This window comes from Saccopteryx bilineata, chromosome 1, assembly GCF_036850765.1.
Source record: "Saccopteryx bilineata isolate mSacBil1 chromosome 1, mSacBil1_pri_phased_curated, whole genome shotgun sequence".
In the NCBI taxonomy this organism is placed as follows: domain Eukaryota; kingdom Metazoa; phylum Chordata; class Mammalia; order Chiroptera; family Emballonuridae; genus Saccopteryx; species Saccopteryx bilineata.
In genome coordinates, this window is record NC_089490.1 from 28,541,424 (window position 1) to 28,556,283 (window position 14,860).

The 14,860-nt window shown below is 40.3% G+C and overlaps 1 protein-coding gene across 6 annotated transcripts in view; it reads right to left on the reverse strand.

The window, feature by feature from the left end:
• The window catches only part of PKHD1 (PKHD1 ciliary IPT domain containing fibrocystin/polyductin), a 495,803-nt gene that overhangs the window by 52,972 nt on the left and 427,971 nt on the right, over window positions 1–14,860 (reverse strand). The window lies entirely within an intron of this gene.

Consider the following 14,860-nt stretch of genomic DNA (forward strand, 5'->3'; position numbering starts at 1 on the left):
GTGGATCGAGTGTTGGCACAGTGCATGGACGTCTTAGGTTCAGTTCCCAGTCAGGGCACCACACAGGAGAAGTGACCATCTTCTCCTCTCTCCCTCCCTCTAGCCCCTCTCTACCTCTTCCTTTCCCACAGCTAGTGGTTCGATTGGTTCGAGGATCAGCCAGGGCACTAAGGATAGCTTGGTTGGTCCGAGCTTGTCAGCCTCGGGTGTTAAAAATAGCTCAGTTGGCCCTGGCTGGTTGGCTCAGCGGTAGAACGTCGGCCTGGCGTGCGGGGGACCCGGGTTCGATTCCCGGCCAGGGCACACAGGAGAAGCGCCCATTTGCTTCTCCACCTCTCCCCCTCTCCTTCCTCTCTGTCTCTCTCTTCCCCTCCCGCAGCCGAGGCTCCATTGGAGCAAAGATGGCCCGGGCGCTGGGGATGGCTCCTTGGCCTCTGCCCCAGGCGCTAGAGTGGCTCTGGTCGCGGCAGAGCGACGCCCCGGAGGGGCAGAGCATCGCCCCCTGGTGGACAGAGCATCGCCCCTGGTGGGCGTGCCGGGTGGATCCCGGTCGGGCACATGCGGGAGTCTGTCTGACTGTCTCTCCCCGTTTCCAGCTTCAGAAAAATACAAAAAAAAAAAAAAAAATAGCTCAGTTGATTTGAGCATTGACCCCAGACAGGGGTTGCCAGGTGGATCCCAGTTGGGGCACATATGGGAGTCTGTTTCACTATCTCTTTTCATCTCACTTAAAAAAAAATTGGAAGAACAACGAAAAGAAACTCAAGTTATTACTAATACATAATGTTTCAAGAGTAAGGCGCATGGTTTACTTGTGCTACACAATAGTATCAACAACAATAGGGTAAATTATAAAAATTGTAAAATATTTTAAACTAAATAACATTTTATCATATCAAAATTTGTGGGATTCAGTGAAAACAGTATTTTGAAGAAAATTTATAATATTAAATGCATATATTACAAAATAATTGTCTAAAAACAATGCCTTAGACCACTACCTTAAAAAAGTTAGATGCCGGCCCTGGCCGGTTGGCTCAGCGGTAGAGTGTCGGCCTAGCGTGCGGAGGACCTGGGTTCGATTCCCGGCCAGGGCACACAGGAGAAGCGCCCATTTGCTTCTCCACCCCTCCGCCGCGCTTTCCTCTCTGTCTATCTCTTCCCCTCCTGCAGCCAAGGCTCCATTGGAGCAAAGATGGCCCGGGCGCTGGGGATGGCTCTGTGGCCTCTGCCTCAGGCGCTAGAGTGGCTCTGGTCGCAATATGGCGACGCCCAGGATGGGCAGAGCATCGCCCCCTGGTGGGCAGAGCGTCACCCCTGGTGGGCGTGCCGGGTGGATCCCGGTCGGGCGCATGCGGGAGTCTGTCTGACTGTCTCTCCCTGTTTCCAGCTTCAGGAAAATGGAAAAAAAAAAAAAAAAAAAAAAAAAAAGTTAGATGCCTGACTGGTGGTGGCACAGTGGATAAAGCGTCAATCTGGGAAGCTGAGGTCCCAGGTTCAAAGCCCCGGGGTTGCCACCTTGAGCACAGGATCACCAGCTTGAGCATGGGGTTGCCTATTTGAGCATAGGATCATCGACATGATCCCATGGTCACTGGCTTGAGCCCAAAGGTTGCTGGTTTGAGCCCAAGGTTGCTGGCTCAAGCAAGAGGTCCTGGCTTGGGTGGAGTCCCCTAGTCAAGGCACGTATGAAAAGTAATCAATGAACAACTCAAGTGCTGCAACTATGAACTGATACTTCTCACTTCTCTCACTTTCTCCATCCTCGCTATAAAAAAAGAGCAAAGCAAACCCCAAATAAGTAATAATAAAAGAAACAAATATAACAGCAGAAATCAATAAAATAGAAAAGAAACAAAAAAACAAATAATATGAGTCTAGCTAAAATTTGTTTCTTAGAAAATATCAACAAATCTAATAATCCCTCACTATACTACTCAAGATAAAATAGAGACAAATCACCAATTTCAAGAATAAAAGAGGATTAATATTACAGAGTTTACAGACAAAGGTTAAGAGACTATTACAATCTTTATGCCAAAAATTTAACAACTTGGATAAAATAGACAAATTCCTTGAAAACTGACATAAGATAAAATATAAAATTTGAATTGTTCTATGTCTCTGAGAAAAATTGAATACTAAATTATTAATTTAAATAGAGATTTAATTATCAAATATAAAAGAATGGCCACTTTTACATAGTGTGTTTTTTTCCCTATGGTCTCATAATATGGAAATGCTGATATTAAATCAAGTATTGAATCATTGTCTTCAAAAGCATGGAACCAGTATGAAGGGAATTAATTGTACAATCTTAATAGCTCAATAACCATTGTGGTTTGAGACCCTAATGCATGAACCTCTACTACCAGCAGTATACCGTTTTCAAATGAGATAGTTCCCCTTTTCTAAACTCTACAGCTCACTCTCTCTTGCACACAATTTTTTCCAACCATGTTGATGACATTGATTAATCATACATATTCTATCTGATTTTATAGATCCCTGACTTGTTCTTCCTGCTTCTCATCCAAAAGATTTAACAATTTTTAAAGTGACTTCTACAGATTGCTAAATTCTTGGAACTGTCCCTTGATAAAATAATTATTCTTAGTCAATATTATTGTCAGTTATTCTCTAATACTAACTAACTATATCTACTTCAGCAAATTACATAAACTTAGTAGGCATCAGTGTCCTCACAGAATTATTTCTTAGAACCCGGGACTATATTCTGTATTTAAATTACTATGGGGCTTAACATACTACCTCAAACACAGTAGATGCTCCTTAAAATGCATTAATTGATATGTAATATCCTTTTCAAAACTCCTGCTTTTCAAGTAATTTTTAAGCTATTTTTGCCAAATGTCTGTCTAGTTGTAAGATTATTATTCTATGACTTAAATTTAAACTGACTCATCAGAACAATAACAGGGTATACTACAAAAGTTTATGAGAACTACCCCCTGAATTGATGCTAATATAACTCAATATTGTGAGAAATTGAGGTATTTCATATGAAATCATATGACTGAAATTACTGCTAACTATATTTATATAAATTTTCTTCTGTTCTTGAATTACATAACTAAAAAAATCACAAAAAATTCTGTTGTGACTTTTTATTCTTGATTAATTTGTTAATTCATTAAATAAATATACATGCAGGAATGTGGCCTTTTTGTTCTTTACTTCTTGTCCACATGTTAGGTGCTTCCAAGGTTAAAATAACAAAAATGGACAATTTATAATGTGAGTCAAACATTATTTAGGAACAATAATGCATAGGAGCTATTCTAGTAGAATGCAGACATTCAAAGTGGTCCAGTAACAGAGTTCTATCTATGTCTGTCTATCTATCTATTTATCTATCTATCTATCTATCTATCTATCTATCTATCTATTATCTTCATATATTCCTCCTATAAGCTAGTCTACTGAGAGGACTGGCCATCTCTGTCTTTAGAATCCAGGCCTTCCATTCTCTTATTTAGCTGACATTTGAGCAGGAGAGTGTGACTGACTACCCGGTATTGGAGGCAGGATATCAAGGGAAAGAATATAAGAAGGGAAGAGAGAAGGGTTTGAATCAGGAAGGATCAGAGACGGTTTGGATGTGAGAGTCTGAGACGGCACAGTGACTGCTGAATGTGTGGCAGAGCATATTTCCAAGAGCAAGCTTCCTTCCCTTCCTTCCTTCCTTCCTTCCTTCCTTCCTTCCTTCCTTCCTTCCTTCCTTCCTTCCTTCCTTCCTCTTTCCCTCCCTCCCTCCTTCCTCCCCCATTCCTTTCTCCCTTTTTTTCCTCTTTTTCATTTCCCTAATAGTCTTCACCTAAAACTTCTTAATGGCAAGTTTAATTATCCTTATTCATAGGTAGAAAAATTGACTCACAGAAATTTTGACTTACATAATTACTTAGTAATAGTAATGAGAAAGAAATAGAAGAGAAAAGCCAACTTTTAAACTTCTACTCATGCTCTGGAAAAATAAATTGTAATCTGAATTCCTTCCCTTTGAGGTTATATTTAGAGGTAGGGTCAGCTGCGGTGATTGACCCTGTGAGAGTGGGGTTCTGACAATCAGGAGTTCTCCTTACACAATCCAGTGAAAGGAACCCATAGAAAGTCTTTAGTTATTTGGCTAATCACATTTTTGATAAGTATGTCATCATATGGCCTTTTTAAAATTTTAGCATACTATCCCAGAAGTATACACGTAGAGCCACAAATTTAACATAGGCAATAGCCTAAAGATTATCAGCAAGTAACATTAGTTATTTAGTTTTAGAGACAAACTTGGAATCCTGTTGTTTATAAATAAGAAATTGTGTCTTTATTTTTCCAGAATTTACCAGCGACTAAGAGAGAGAATGGCTTATCAGTCTCCTACTAACCTTATTCCTGTTCATCTTCTGAGTTAATCAATTCTAGTATGTTAATTTTGCTGCGAAGCAAAAATAAAGCAACACTTTGGGATTCCAGAGTTGCTAATTGGGTCTAGTTTTGAACTGCAGGAGAGAATAGACATTAACTACTTAGGAGAGGGCTATGCACACAGCGAGACAGGTGGCACAGGTCACCCTCCAGCCACCGCTGACAGAAGCCCACAGTGGTGGTCCAGTTTCCTTTCTAAACAGAGTTCTATCTTCTCTTCCTCTGGACTTTGTTCATTTCTCTTTCTTCCAGTTGGGAAAGGTTTTATTTTGAGTAATGATTATCTTTTCTCACTTGTAGTTTGCCTTTTCTTTTCCCACGTCTCCAAATGGGTTTATCTGCCAGTCACAATTTTTGTGGTCTGCAATTCTGATCACTTTTAAATGAAACCCATGCTGGCTTTGGTAATCATAATGTCATTTACAATTTACCACTAAACACGTTTATTCAGTTAGTAGCACACTGGAGAGAGAACTCCGTATGAACTCACCGTGAAAAGCCTAATCTGATTATTTCCTCATGAAAATCCAGGCAGGGGTGCTTGTAAGAGGGGCTGAGAAAAGAAGGGGGGAAAAAAAAAAGAAAAAAGCAAGGTCTGGCCACAGCTGACTTTCATAATCAATGTGAATAGATAAGTGACACAGCCTGTCAGGGGCAGCCACCTAGTCACCCCGGGGCATTCATCTCAAAAAGGCAAGAGTGGACAGGACTTAATAATAAACGCTGAGTGACCAGCAAGTATTGGCTTGGCATACGCTATTGCATTCAAGATGGATAAGAACAGGGATCAAGTCCAGAAGCTCTGCCCTAAGTGGGGGAAATTAGATTAAGCAGGTTGTAGTTATGTGTGCATGTGTGACACATGAGTGCTTGCTTTGTGTATACTTCAACATCCTAAAATAGTAAAACAATGTGCCTTACCCACTGTTCCCCAGACTGGGAACCAGAGACCCTGAAAACTAAGAAAGCAGGCCAGTTAGGCACGTCTGATGGAGGAGGAGAGAGAGGAGACGGTGCACATGTGTGTGTGTGTGTGTGTGTGTGTGTGTGTGTAGACTCAGGTTCCTTCCAGGGTTCTAACACATATTAACTTTGTGTCGATATTTGTCCTTCCTGTCGTGAAATGAGGATTTTCCACCTCATTTCACGTTTGAAAGGAAAATATGCCAAAGGGGTCATCTTTGCTAGAAAAAAAAATTAAGAGAAAAGAAAAAAAAAAGAAACAACTTCTATCCTTTATTTAGAAAAATGGATCGGAAGGAAAGAAAAAAAGTATTTTTAAAATTAATGTTTTGACTCAAAGGCACATAGAATCCTTCCATCTTCCCCTTTCCAACAAAAGAGAAAATTTTATATGTTTAAAATTGAATGAAATCCATCAACATTAATGATTTTATTTTCCTCGAGGTTAACACTACCATTTCCCTCCATAGTTTTTTTAGCCAGTTGGTGATGACTTCACAATTCATGGTATGGTAAAGCATAAGAGATTTTGACAAAAACAAAATATATAATCATTCTTTTATTTTCAGGAAATGAAAAAAAAACCATTTACAATTCTTTTCTGTCAAACACATTTATACCTCATTATTTCTAATTTAACTAATATAAATGGCCATAGATCAAATAAAGTGAAGACAGGTTGAATTTATCCCCAATTCATATATGTTGTCATGGACCCTCAGGGTATGAGAAATGAAACTCCAAAATCTCAAAGCTATGTTCCTAAATATACAAGGGGAGTAACTAAAATCTCGGGGAAAACATTAACCCTTTGAGTAGTGAGTTTTTTGTTAACCCTTTGAGTGAGGACATACATGAACATTTATACTACTCAAAGGGTTAAAAATATTTTTTTTGTTCATATTAAAAATAATAGAGAAAAACAGTCTACTTTATTTAGAATGGGGAGTCAAAGCTAAAATTATTTTTTTTAAACTCCAAAAGTAAAGGAGCCTGACCAGGCAGTGGCGCAGTGGATAGAGCATGGAACTGGGATGTGGAGGACCCAGGTTCGAGACCCCGAGGTTGCCAGCTTGAGTGTGGGCTCATCTATTTTGAGCAAAAGCTCACCAGCTTGGACCCAAGGTTGCTGGCTTGAGCAAGGGGTTACTTGGTCTGCTGTAGCCCCACAGTCAAGGCACATATGAGAAAGCAATCAGTGAACAACTAAGGTGCCACAACGAAAAGCTAATGATTGATGCTTCTCAACTCTCTCTGTTCCTGTCTGTCCCTATCTATCCCTCTTTCTGACTCTCTCTTTCTCTCTGTCTCTGTAAAAAAAAAAAAAGTAAAGGACATGTATTATATTTGTAAGAGGAATTAAATTGAGATTGACATTCTTATGCATAATAGATTCAATACAGATGACAGAAAACACCACCTTGTTAATTTGGAGTCTGGAATTACAGGTTTATAAAGTCTGTTGAATGATCATAATCTGGTAGTTCTAGTCATTATAAGAGAGATAAGGTACATGTATTTGAACATATGCCTATATGCACATATAGTAGTATTATAAGGAAAGATAATTTGACAAACTTGAGTTTATTTAGTTGAAAAAGAACAGCACAGGTTCAAAGTTTAGGTCCTGGAGCTCCAAAATTAAGGCATTTCCAGGCTGGGTTCATAACTTGCTAGACAGTGGCACTTAGGAGAGTAGTCTCAGCTAGTATCATTCTTAACGAGGAAGACGGCACTCTAAGAGCTGGTGGCGGTACAACAGAGCTTGCCACAGGACCAGGGCGTCCTGGATGGATTCATTTTCAAACTAATCTGAGAAAAATGAAAAACCATATAAAACCATTTATTACTTGAAATAAGGATGCCTGTAGACCTTATGTGAAAAGCCTCCATGTCTTAATAACTTGTCTGGGTGAGTATTTTACAGTATCTTTTACCTTTTTCTAAAAGTATTACTTTGCCCTGGCTGAGTGGCTCAGTGGATAAAGCCTTGGACCAATGTGTGGATGTCCTGGGTTTGATTACTGGTCAGGGCACATAAGAGAAGTGATCATCTGCTTCTCTCCTCCTTCTCTCCCTCTTCCCTCCCTGCAGCCAGTGGCTCAGTTGGTTCAAGCATTGGTCCTGGGCACTGAGGATAGTTTAATCTGAGCACCAGCCTTGGGCACTAAAAATAGCTCAGTTGACTTGAGCATTGGCCCCAGTCAGGGCTTGCTGGGTAGATCCTGGTGGGAGTCCATGCAGGAGTATGTCTCACTATCTCCCCTCTGAGAGGAGAGGAGATAAAGTAAAGTAAAATAAAATAAATAACATAAAATAAGCCTGAGCAGGTAGTGGCATAGTGGATAGAGTATCGGACTGGGACACAGGGGATTCGGGTTTGAAACCCTGAGGTTGCCAGCTTGGGCGTGGGCTCATCAGGTTTGAGCAAGGCTAACCAGCTTGAGCCCAAGGTCGCTGGCTTGAGCAAGGGGTCAATAAGTCTGCTGTAGCCCCCCCCCCCAAGTCAAGGCACATATGAGAAAACAATCAATGAGAAACTAAGGTGCTGCAACAAAGAACTGATGCTTCTCATCTCTCTCCTGTTAGGTGTGTCTGTCCCTATCTGTCTCTCTCTCTGTCTGTCTCTGTCACAATAAATAAATAGAATAGAATAGAATAGAATAGAATAGAATAGAATAGAATAGAATAGAATAAATAGTGTTACTTTGAGGGGAAGAAATGATCAGGAGCCAAAGCAAAAATAACTGAGAAAATGACAATGAAGATTGGTGTGGGTGGTAGGGTCAGATATATATTAAATAAACCCTTCTTCTAAATCAACTAATTTTCATTTTTAGTTTTTCTTTTTCTTTCTTTCTTTTTTTTTTTTAGGTGAGAGGAGGGGAAATAGTAAAGCAGACTCCAGTATGTGCCTCGGCTAGGATCTACTCGTCAACCCTGTCTATGGCTGATGCTCAAGTACACAGCTATTTTTAGCACCGGAGACCAATCCACTTGGACCAATCAAGCTATCCTCAGTGCCAGGGGCCACACACGAACCAATCGAGCCACTGGTTGCAGGAGGAGAAGAAGGAGAGAAGAGGGGTTGGGGGGAAAAGCAGGCGGTCACTTCTACTATGAGCCCTGACAGGAATCGAACTCAGGACATCCATATGCTGGGCCGATGCTCTAGCCACTGAGCCACTAGCCAGGGCCCATTTTAGTTTTTTAAATTGCAAAAACTTACCTTTATTGATGAAAGTTTATTCATCAATAAAAGTTTATTTATCATTGAAAACTCCAGAACACTATTTTGTATACTTTTACTATGTTGCCACATCATTGTTTATGTTTTTCTTGACATAAGTGCCTTAGAAAAAAGTGTTTCTATATTTTTGTTGTTTTGTTGTATTATGATGTGACCTGTAAACATCAGTGGGTATGGTCTCAACTATAATTTTTATTCTCTGAAATACCACCTTGAAAACAGCCAAAGCCAATGCAAGTTCAGGAAGTATATAGCTTAGTGGGTGAGAGATCAAGTTTCGGAGTCAGAGAAGCTTGCATTGCATCCTGGTTCTCCTACTGTCCTGCTACTGTCTAGCTGCAGACTCATAGGCAAGTTATTTATCTTCTTTGAGTCAGTTAAACTATTTGTAGAAAGTATTGAGGGTAGTACCCAATTCATAGGCTGAAGAACAGGATTAAGTGAGATGACTGTATATGCAGAGTTAGGAACAAACACATGCTAATAAACACAGGCTATAATGTTTGGTGTAATCACAAAAGGAGTATTTTTTAAAAATGTTTCACACTCTCCTTTTATCTTTTTTGTCATCATCCCCATCTCAAACTAATAGCATTTGCCTTGGAGTTGGAAACAGCACCTGTAAGTACTGCAAGCAGTCATAATGACCAATGTTGAAAGAAGCAGGCTTCAGGTGAGGGAAATTCTGACCGGTGGCCACAAGACTCCTGTTGAAAATATGGCAGGAAATACATATAATACATACATGCATATGTACATGCACACATATGCACGTGTATCTATAAACAGGACAGCTATATTTTTCTACTGATCAAAAAATAAATTAATTAAAAACCTGCAAAATTACAGATGGTTTCCTTTTCCATTTAATCTTAACTTTTTCCTTTATTCCTTTTGTAATACTCTCCAGCCATACCTAACTCTTTCTTTCTACTCTATTTTCTTTTATTTCTTATTTTTTATTTTTATTCTTTTATTTTTTATTTTTGCTAGCCAACCTTACCTGTGAGATTTAAAGAAAGTCATGTTCATGGCTGAGATTAAAGGCAGGGCCAGCCAACAGCATTGCTTACAATACAATTCGGGTGCTCTCTTTCCCCAGAATGATAAACAGATCACCTCTCCAGCCCTCGGTTTGAAGCAGCGGCAGTAATTCTGTTGGATGCCACAACTAAAATGAATGTGTCTGTGCCATGCCCAGCTCTGAGCTGTGGCTGTAATGAGATTTGAATGGGAAGCCCCGGACACAATAAATCTGCGCCATATGTGACCATTTCCTGTGTCAGTTCCTTTCTCATAACCAGTGGAGACTTTTTTTTTTCCCTCTCATGACCCCACACCATGACTCTGAAATCTTTCATGGCTGCTTATGGGCCTCAGGCTTTTTACAGCAGTTGTATAAATAAATGAATTTGACAGCAAACATCATAACAGTTAGCAGTAATGTGTGTTTGCCACAAATGCCTATACTACTCACTGGAGAAATGGCAGAGGAAACAGCTTGTTTCGTTACCTAAACAAAAGGAGTTTCATTCGACAAGTGGTGAAAGAATTAGTCAAATAAACTTGAAATCCACTAGGACTATTTTTGCCAAGTCTCCCTGCCAGTGAAATGTTCCCAGCTCCTCAATGCCCGTGACTCACAAGAGATAAATTTCCCCTTTTAATTCTGAGATAAAGGGCTGGGCTGGGAATAGAAAACCTTTGACGGATATTTTATATTAATCTGCTTTTCAAAGAAACACTGGCTTTTATGGGAACTCAGATACGCAAAGAGTTTCCAGGGGAGCTTGTGGCAGGCAAGCCAAGAAGGATGGTTCTGGTGGGAAGGAGGGGAGGTGGCCATAATGGCCCAACTCGCTGACTACCTGCTGAAAACAAACTGGAGCTTCAAGTGCTTCCTTTTCCTTCATGTTTTCTCTAAGTCTAGAAAGAACGATCTCTACCCCAGTTACTGAAAGAAAGGGAGTTCACATGTTCCCTGGATCCCCCAGGAAAAATGAAGTTCAGCTGCCTATTCGGTGAGTTTGTGGTCATTTAGATAAGCACAAAAAGAGCACACATTTTCCTTAATTACATAGTTAGGTTGCTTTCTGCGTTCTCCCTGGCCTCTCAGTGCCAGTCCCATTGTCCGAGATATAAACAATGGAATAGCACAGCGGTTATTCTTATGTGTTGGTTACATATACATATATGGAAGCTGGTGCAAAGTACCTAGGTTCAAATCCTGGCTCAGCTAGTTACTTTGGGTGAGCTTGCACAAGTAACTTAACTTTACTGTGCCTCAGTTTCCTCCTTTGCAAAGTAGAAAAATGGAATGGTATCAAGCTCCTAAGGTGCCTGTGACAGTGATGTATTTAAAAGCCTCAGAACAGTGCCTGGGACACAGTAAGGGTAGTTGTTGTTATGATGATGATGATGATGATGATGATGATGCCAAACAAAGACAATTGGATAACAGTCTCTTTAAAAATGATAGAGGCTCCACCAGTGGTGGGGCAGTGGATTGGGCACCTACTTGGGACATTGAGGACCCAGTTCAAAACCCCAAGGTGCTGGCTAGGGCTTGGGCTCATTGGCTTTAGTGCAAGGTCACCAGCTTGAGTGTGGAATTGTCAACATAATCCCAAGGTCACTGGCTAGAGCCTGAAAGTTGCTGGTTAGAAGCTTTCAAGGTCGCTGGCTTGAGCCCAAGGATGTTGGCCTGCCACAAGTCCCCTCACCCTTGGTCAAGGTTATCAGAAGCAATCAATAAAAAACTAAAATGAAGCAACTACAAGTTATTGCTTCTCATATTCTCCCTCTCACTCTTCCTGTCTCTTTTCTTCTAAAAAGAATAAAATAAAAGATATTATCAAATTTAAATGAAAAAAAAATGATAGAGGCTCTTTTTTATGATAGCTTGATAGTGACAGCTAATCTGGGAAATGAGATTAAAAACATTTGAGGGAAAGCCATAATAGCACCTTCATAAGCCAATTACAATTAATTCCAAGGTATAGTGTAGCACTAATTTAAATAAAAGTATCATCTGTACCTTGACAATGCTTTTTTAGACGTAGGCCGTTTGCACTTTTTTTAAAGTGGTACTCTTTGTCCTGGTGGAGTAACCATGGTCTCTAGAATCTTCCCATATTCCAGAGAAATATCACTGATGCAGAAGAATGAAGGTTCAGAGCTACACCAACTACTGGCTCTTAGGCCAAGTACAGGTTCTGGCCTCTGTTTTTACCTCTTTCAATTTAATTACAGGCACACCTTGTTTGATTGTGCCTCACTTTATCACACTTCATAAATGTTGTATTTTTTACAAATTGAAGGCAAGACCCACCACCAGCCAAAAGATTACGACTTGTTTTATTGCAATGGTCTGGAATGAACCTGCAATATCTCTGAGGTGTGCCTGTGTTAAAGTGGTTCACTGAGGTGCTCTGTTTGTGTGATAATATGCAAGAGTACCTAAAAACTTTGGAAGGTATGAATTATAATCAATATGAACTGATATTTCAATTAATAGAGAGCCTATTCCTTACATAATAGATTCCTATTTTCTCTCTTTTAACTAACTGATAAATCCACTTGAGCACACATTTCCTTACATCTGGTCAACCTACTTCTACAGCGAAAATCAGAAATATTAATGAGTTGCACCGTGTAAAAATAAACAAACTATTTAGGTTTTGTTCTTAGAGTGGTATCAACAAAACCTGAAAAAGGTGTGTCAACTGAAGGTAAGGAACCATCTCACTTTATAAAACAATGATGAGCCAGGAGAGGGGAAGTGGGGTTGGTTGTAATTGGCGAAAGAGGTGGATTTGTTCAAAAACCAAATACATGAAGTGACATGGTCCCATATTAAAATGGTTTTGAGTAAGACTCCATTTCTGGTAAAATGAACTGAAAATCCCATCTTGTCCCTGCTCCCCGCTGCGCTGCTACCTCCAGGAAACGTCTCCGATTGTCCTGTGAGGAAACGATTTTGTCCCCTAGGCAACTTCACTATTGAGAAATGTCAATCTGACAAAATGCTCTTCTTGCTACTTCGAAATCCTTTCCCAAGATCTGTTTAGGATGCATATCCTGACTTAGGATTCCCAAAGGTGAAGATTTCAAGGAATAAATAACCCCAGCTATTCACACCCAGCTCGGCAACCTAGACAAAGCAGTACACACAGAGCTGAGTACTCTCTTCTCTGATGGACTGGCCACTCCTCCTGCCTCTTACATAGCAAATGAACACTGCCACCTCGTCTGTTTGCCTGCCTGGAAGTGAAAACTCAGGGGGGTGGAAAACCCCAGAAAGATCAATAAGCTTAATTAAGCACTGTGCCGCTGTAAAAACTGCTCGGCGATTTCTTCATTATTTTAGGGGATGTGTGTGGACACATGTAAGGTGAGCCTTACCTGAGGGAGTGACAGGCTTCTACGTCCCCATCTTCTCGTGGTCAAGTAGAATTATTATTTAGTCATTAATCATTGAGCAGAGGTCATAGGTGTCCCTTTTGGATCACACAACTTAATTGAAAAAGTAGGGAAACCACAGGGCATAGGCCAAATCTTGCCCATTGGCTATAGTTGCAAATAAAGTTTTATTGAGACATAGCCTGTATTCAGTTTACATATTGTGAACTAGTGTAAATTCTGCTTTTGCACTGCAATAGCAGAGTTGAGTAATTGTGGAAGAAACTCTACAGCCTGCCCAGCTGAAAATATAAACTATTGCCCTGGCTGGTTGGCTCAGCGGGAGTGTCAGGCCAGCATGTGGAAGTCCCGGGTTTGGTTCTCAGTCAGAGAAAACGGGAGAAGCCACCATCTGTTTCTCCACCCCTCCTACCCCTCTCTATCTCTTTCTCTCTCTTCCTCTCCCACAGCCATGGCTTGAATGGTTTGAGCAAAGTTGGCCCCCAGGGGTGCTGAGGATGGCTCCATGGCATTGCATCTGGCTCTAAAATAGCTTGGTTGCTGAGCAACAGAGAGTGGCCCAGACAAGCAGAGCATTGCCTGGTAGGGGGCTTGCAGGGTGGATCTCAGTGGGGGCATGTGCAGGAGTCTGTCTCTGCCTCCCTGCTTCTCAATAAAAAAATTTAAAAAATAAAAAAAATATATAAATAATCTGGCTGTTTATGGAAAATGTGTGCCGACTCTACAAACGTTAAATTTGTCTCTGAGACAGTGACTAGCAAAGGACAAGGTGAAGGCTGATCCCCTCTAACTAGCAATAGACAAGAAATATAATCAAGAAACAAACCTTTGTTGTTTTAAGCTACTGAGATTTGCAGGTGATCTTTTTGGCATTCTAACCCTGAATAATACAGAATATTTGCTATTCTCAGACATATCCTTTCCTCTGAACATATATCATATGTCCTACTTAAAGGAAGGAACAAAGATCATAAAAATAACTTTTTTTCTTTTGTCCTCTGGTGACAGGATGAGGACATGTAATATTTGAGTTCTCAGTCAACTTTTAGACTGGAATGTTTTCTCTCCTAACATAAATTTTTCTGTCTTTTCATAATTTATTCCAATATTTGCTTCACCTAGTACCTGAGAACCAATTTTTTCTGTTAAAGCTTTTTGAAAAACTAATCCGGTGAATCTCTGCAGATCTGCCTTCCTTGCCATTGTGAAATAAAGGTGACATTTCTTCAATATACTGAGCACAGAAGGTAGCTGAAGTAATTAGAAAAAAAATCCCATATGCCCAGAATTGGCATGCTGAAGTCTCTCCGAATGAGTTCTTGCATTCGGGCTTTGGCAGTTTTAATATGGGTGAAAAATGCATACAGCTAGCTCTGTTTGCTTATTTTGCTATATCCAGATATTTTCCTTTGGAGGAAAGAGAAACAAGTCCACTTTCTGGAGAAAACAACATGGTCACCCTTAGAGAAGGGCAAGTTGAGTGGACAGCCTGCCCTGCTGCTCTTTGAGAACAGGAAGTGAAGGAAACCATAATGAGAGCATCGTGTTCCTGGTATCAGCCAAGGAGAGGTAAGGGGAATCTCTCCAAGTACTATGGTCTAATGGATAGAGACACTAGTTTGATGATGTCCATTCCGATTTATTTTCTCCCTACTTATGGTGACCTTGGACAACAGAAGACTACCGTGTGGCTCAGTTTCCTTACACATACAAAGCAATATTCATGGATATTTATCTACAGGGACACCATTGTATAAAAGTTCATTGTACTAATTTCTAGGAAAC